Genomic DNA, 6,060 nt, shown 5'->3' on the forward strand with positions numbered 1-6,060 from the left:
CCCTCACATTCTGTCTCCCAAACCATGAGGTTACCCGGCCCTTCATACGTGTCTGAAACCATGTGGATGGCTCAAAGGGCCTGCTCAACCACATTCCATAGATTGAACTCTGCTGTGGGATGTCCTTTAAGACAGGGAAGAGACACCAGAATTGTGTTTCAGAAAGACAATTCTGCTGGTGTCATGGTGACAGCAGATAGGGAGGAAATCTCCACATCTCCTGTGATGCCAAGTGGAGAAATAATGATGGCTTTGAGAGACATTCCTGAGGTAAAGTGAATGGGATTCGGTGAACACCTCGCCCTGTGAGTTGACAGAGTGAAAGGCTCCAGGACAGGTTGTTGGTGGAGCAGAGCGTCATGGGAGAAGCCAGGCTGGGGTGCCCAGGCCCTCACGCCCCTCCTGGAGGGTGAGGCACCTCGCTGTCAGTCCAGTCATCTTGGTGGGGGCTGAAGGGCTGGCCGTCGGTGGGGCTGAGGAGGAGGGCACTGCACTTGAGGAGACTCAGAAGCAAGCTGGCAAGAAGAGAGCAGGGAAGAGCACCCAGGACACTGAGGGGGCAAGGCCTCTCGGAAGCAGGGCCCAGCCTACCCTCCAGCCTGCTGGGGAGTGTGCAGAAATAGACCTGAAAAAACTTCCACTTGGCCAATGATTAATTCTCGGTATATTTGCAAGAGTGATTTCAGTGCAGGGTTGGAGGCAGACATAGCAAAAATCCTGAGGTTCTTCAGAGGATTCTGAGGAGGCTCTTCTCACTCCTTGGAGAGTCCCTGCTTCCTTACTCTCCCAAATCACCTCGCAGAGCACCTCTCTCTAGAACTTTCCTTCACACGGTCTTCTCCAGGCCACTTGCACCCGTTTCCCTCAGCTGGTCTTGCTTCTGGAGGCCCGTGTGACCACCTGGATGGGCATTCCCACCCCATCTGGAGCATTATCTAGCTCTGGAGGCCTGTGTCACCACCTGTACAGGCGTTTCCACCATGTCTGGAATCATCACCTGGCTCTGGAGGCCCATGTGACCATCTGTACGGGCATTACCACCCCATCTGGAATCATCACCTGATTCTGGAGGCCCGTATGACTGTCTGTATGGGCATTCCCACCCCGTCTAGCATCATTACCTGGCTCTGGACCCGTGTGACCATCTGTATGGGTGTTCCCACCCCATCTGGCATCATCACCTCACTCTGGAGGCCTGTGTGACCGTCTGTACAGGCAATCTCACCCCATCTGGAATCATCACCTCACTCTGGATGCCCGTGTGACTGTCTGTATGGGCTTTCCCACCATGTCTGGAACATCACCTGGCTCTGGATGCCCGTGTGACTGTCTGTACGGGCTTTCCCACCCTGTCTAGAATCATGGCCTGGTGCTAGGGGCCCATGTGATCATCTGTATGGGCATGTCCACCACGTCTGGAATCAACAACTGGCTCTGGAGGCCTGTATGACCATCTGTACGGGCGTTCCCATCCCGTCTGGAATCATCGTCTGGCTCTGGAGGCCTGTGTGACCATCTGTACAGGCATTCCCAACCTGTCTGGAATCATCACTTGGCTCTGGAGGCCCGTGTGACCACCTCTATGGGTGTTCCCACCGCATCTGGAATCATTGCCTGGTTCTGGGGGCCCATGTGACCATCTGAATGGGTGTTCCCATCCCATCTGGAATCATCGTCTGGCTCTGGAGGCCCGTGTGACCACCAGTATGGGCATTTCCACCCCGTCTGGCATCATCACCTGGTTCTGGAGTCCCGTGTGACTGTCTGTATGGGTGTTCCCACCCCATCTGGAATCATCGCCTGGCTCTGGAGGCCCGTGTGACCGTCTGTATGGGTGTTCCCACCCCATCTGGAATCATCACTTGGCTCTGGAGGCCCGTGTGACCGTCTGTATGGTGTTCCCACCCCATCTGGAATCATCACTTGGCTCTGGAGGCCCGTGTGACCACCTCTATGGGTGTTCCCACCCCGTCTGGGATCATCACCTGGCTCTGGACCCATGTGACCATCTGCATGGGCGTTCCCACCCCATCTGGAATCATCGCCTGGCTCTGGAGGCCCATGTGACCACCTCTATGGGCGTTCCCACCCCGTCTGGAATCATTGCCTGGCTCTGGACCCGTGTGACCATCTGCATGGGCGTTCCCACCCCGTCTGGGATCATCACCTGGCTCTGGACCCGTGTGACCATCTGCATGGGCGTTCCCACCCCGTCTGGAATCATTGCCTGGCTCTGGACCCGTGTGACCAACTGTATGGGCGTTCCCACCCCATCTGGAATCATTGCCTGGCTCTAGAGGCCCGTGTGACCATCTGAATGGGTGTTCCCATCCTGTCTGGCATCATCGCCTGGCTCTGGAGGCCTGTGTGACCATCTGTATGGGCGTCCCCACCCCGTCTGGCATCATCGTCTGGCTCTGGCTTCTGTGCTGCACTGTAAATGGGGACTGTGTTGGGCTGTCTTTGCAAACTTAGTGTTTGTCTCCAAGGAAGATTTTCGAAATATAACGTAAGAGGAGAAAGAGGCAAGAAGAGCTTGAGGGAATGAGTGGGATAAGCACATTTTCAGAGGAAAGGGAGTCAATAAAGAGAAAGACTGAACATAAAAAAGAGAAAGAAGAAAACAGGCTAGACGTTTCTTTTCTGTGGAAGTGAAATAGCCTTGGCATGAAGACATACAGTGTCTCTGAGTCAGAGGCTCCTCTGAAACAGTAAGGTGTCGGCTCAATCAGCTTAAGGAGAACCTTGTTAGCTCCCACCAGATCTTCAGTGATTTATGTGCAGGTCTTCTTTTATTGCACTTTGCTTTTTGTGTTTCATAGATAAGTGCATTTTTTACAAATTGAAGGTTTGTGACAACCCTGTATCAAGTAAGTCTTAGATGTCATTTTTTCCAATAGCATTTCCTCACTTCTTGCCTCTGTCACTTTTGGTAATTCTAGCAATATTTCAAATCTTTTAAAATTATATATATTATGGTGATCTGTGGTCAGTGATCTTGATGTTAGAGTTATAATTCTTTTTTGTAGGAGGGACCTTGAAATATAGTCACATAAGACAGCAAATTTAATTAATAAATGTTATGTGTGTTCTGACTGCTCTGTTGACCAGCTGTTTCCATTTCTCTCCTTCTCCTCAGGCATCCTTATTTCCTAAGACACAACAGTATTGAAATTAGGCCAGTTAACAACTTTACAATGGCCTCTAAGTGTTCAAGTGAAAGAAGAGTTGCATGTTTCACTTCAAATCAAAAGCTAGAAATGATTAAGCTTACTGAGGAAGGCATGCCAAAATCCAATATAGGCCAAGAAGTAGTAGACCTCTTATGCTAAACAGTTAGCCAAGTTGTAAATGCACAGGAAAAGTTCTTAAGAGAGGTTAAAAGCACTGTTTCAGTGAACACACAAATAGTAAAAAAAACCACACAGCCTTATCACTTAGATGGATAAAGTGTTAGTGGTCTGGATAGAGGAACAAAAGAGCCACAACATTCCCTTAAGTCAAAGAGTAATTCATCAAGGTCTTCAGTTCAGTAGCTCAGTTGTGTCCAACTCTTTGTGATCCCATGGACTGCTGCACGCCAGTCTTCTCTGTCCATCACCAACTTCCAGAGCTTACTCAAACTCATGCCCATTGAGTCAGTGATGTGATTCAACCATCTTATCCTCTATCGTCCCCCTCTCCTCCTGCCTTCAATCTTTCCCAGCATCAGCGTCTTTTCCAATGAGTCAGCTCTTTATATCATGTGGCCAAAGTATTGGAGTTTTAGCTTCAGCGTCAGTCCTTCCAATGAATATTCAGGACTGATTTCCTTTAAGATTGACTCGTCTGATCTCCTTGCTGTCCAAGGGATTCTATAGAGTCTTCTCCAACACCACAGTTCAAAAGCATCATTCTTTGGTGCTCAGCTTTCTTTATAGTTCAACTCTTACATCCATACATGACCACTGGAAAAACCATAGCTTTGACTAGATGGACCTTTGTTGACAAAGTAATGTCTCTGCTTTTCAATATGCTGTCTAGATTGGTCATAGCTTTTCTTCCAAGCAGCAAGCATCTTGTAATTTCATGGCTGCAATCACCATCTGCAGTGATTTTGGAGCCCCCCAAAATAACATCTGTCACTGTTTCCATTGTTTCCCCAGTGAGTTGCCATGAAGTGATGGGACCAGATGCCATGATCTTAGTTTTCTGAATGTTGAGTTTTAAGTCAGTTTTTTTAAAAAATTATTTAATTTATTTTAATTGGAGGCTAATTACAATATTGTGGTGTCTTTTGCCATACATTGACATGAATCAGCCATGGATGTACATGTGTTCCCCCATCCTGAATCCCCCTTCCAACTCCCTCCCCATCCCATCCCTTAAGCCAACTTTTCTCTCTTACACTTTCATCAAGAGGTTCTGTCACAAGGGTGGTGTCATCTGCATATCTGAGGTTATTGATATTTCTCCAGGCAATCTCAATTCCAGATTGTGCTTCTTCTAGTGCATCATTTCACATGATGTACTCTGCATATAAGTTAAATAAGCAGGGTGACAATATTCAGCCTTGACGTACTCCTTTCCCAATTTGGAACCAGTCTGTTGTTCCATGTCCAGTTCTAACTGTTGCTTCTTGACCTGCATACAGATTTCTCAGGAGGCAGGTAATGTGGTCTGGTATTCCCATCTCTTAAGAATTTTCCACAGTTTGTTGTAATCCACACAGTCAAAGGCTTTGGCGTAGTCAATAAAGCAGAAGTAGATGTTTTTCTGGAACTCACTTGCTTTTTTGATGATCCAGTAGATGTTTTCAATTTGATCTCTGCTTCCTCTGCCATTTCTAAATCCACCTTGAACATCTGGAAGTTCAGGTTCACATATTGTTGGACGGAGTTTCCGTGTCATTGTATAGGAGGCAGTGATCAAGACCATCCCCAAGAAAAAGAAATGCAAAAAGGCAAAATGGTTTTTGAGGAGGCCTTACAAATACCTGAGAAAAGAAGAGAAGCTAAAGGCAAAGGAACAAAGGAAAGATATACCCATTTGAATTCAGAGTTCCAAAGAATAGCAAGAAGAGATAAGAAAGACTTCCTCAGAGACAAATGCAAAGAAATAGAGGAAAACAATAGAATGGGAAAGACTAGAGATCTCTTCAAGAAAATTAGAGATACCAAGGGAACATTTCATGCAAAAATGGGCTCAATAAAGGACAGAAATGGTATGGACCTAACAGAAGCAGAAGATATTAAGACAAAGTGGCACTAACACACAGAAGAACTATACAAAAAAGATCTTCATGACTCAGATAACCATGATGATGTGATGACTCACCTAGAGCCAGACATCCTACAGTGGGAAGTCAAGTGGGCCTTAGGAAGCATCACTACAAACAAAGCTAGTGGAGGTGATGAAATTCCAGTTGAGCTATTTCAAATCCTAGAAGATGATGTTGTGAAAGTGCTGCACCTTATGCCAGCAAATTTGGAAAACTCAGCAGTGGCCCCAGGACTGGAAAAGTCAGTTTTCATTCCAATCCCAAAGAAAGGCAATGCCAAAGAATGTTCAAACTAAGGGCTTTCTCAGTAAAATTTTAATTCAATTATCTGTTGATGGGTGGGGTTGCGCTTCCTCCCTAATAGTGTTTTGGCTTGAGGCGACCCAGCCCTGGTATCAGTGGGCTCTATGGCTGGGTTGATGGCAACCTCTGAGAGGGTTTACACCATAGGGAACCTTCCCAGACTGCTGTTGTCAGTCCCTCTGTCCCCATGGTGAGCCCCTTCCAACCCATGCCTCCACAGGAGACCCTCCAACTCTAGTAGGTAGTTTTGGTTCAGTCTCCTGTGGAGACACTGCTCCTTTCCTTGAGTCTTGGTGTGCACAAGGGTTTGTTTGTGCCCACCAAGACTGGAGTCTGTTTCCCCCAGTCCTGCAGAAGTCTTGTAATCAAATCCCATTGGCCTTTAAGGTCAAATTCCCTGGGGATGCCCAGTCCCTTTTTTGGGTCCCCAGGCTGGGAAGCCTGACCTGGGGTTCCTAACCTTCACTACAGTGGGAGAACTTCTTTAGAATTATTGT

At 47.3% G+C, this 6,060-nt stretch overlaps 1 pseudogene; it reads right to left on the bottom strand.

The window, feature by feature from the left end:
* LOC100140958 (eukaryotic translation initiation factor 4E-like) overlaps positions 1–62 on the bottom strand; it is a 65,800-nt pseudogene extending 65,738 nt beyond the window's left edge.
* Between the last annotated feature and the right edge of the window lie 5,998 nt (positions 63–6,060).

This window comes from Bos taurus, chromosome 21, assembly GCF_002263795.3.
Source record: "Bos taurus isolate L1 Dominette 01449 registration number 42190680 breed Hereford chromosome 21, ARS-UCD2.0, whole genome shotgun sequence".
Classification (NCBI taxonomy): Eukaryota; Metazoa; Chordata; class Mammalia; order Artiodactyla; family Bovidae; genus Bos; species Bos taurus.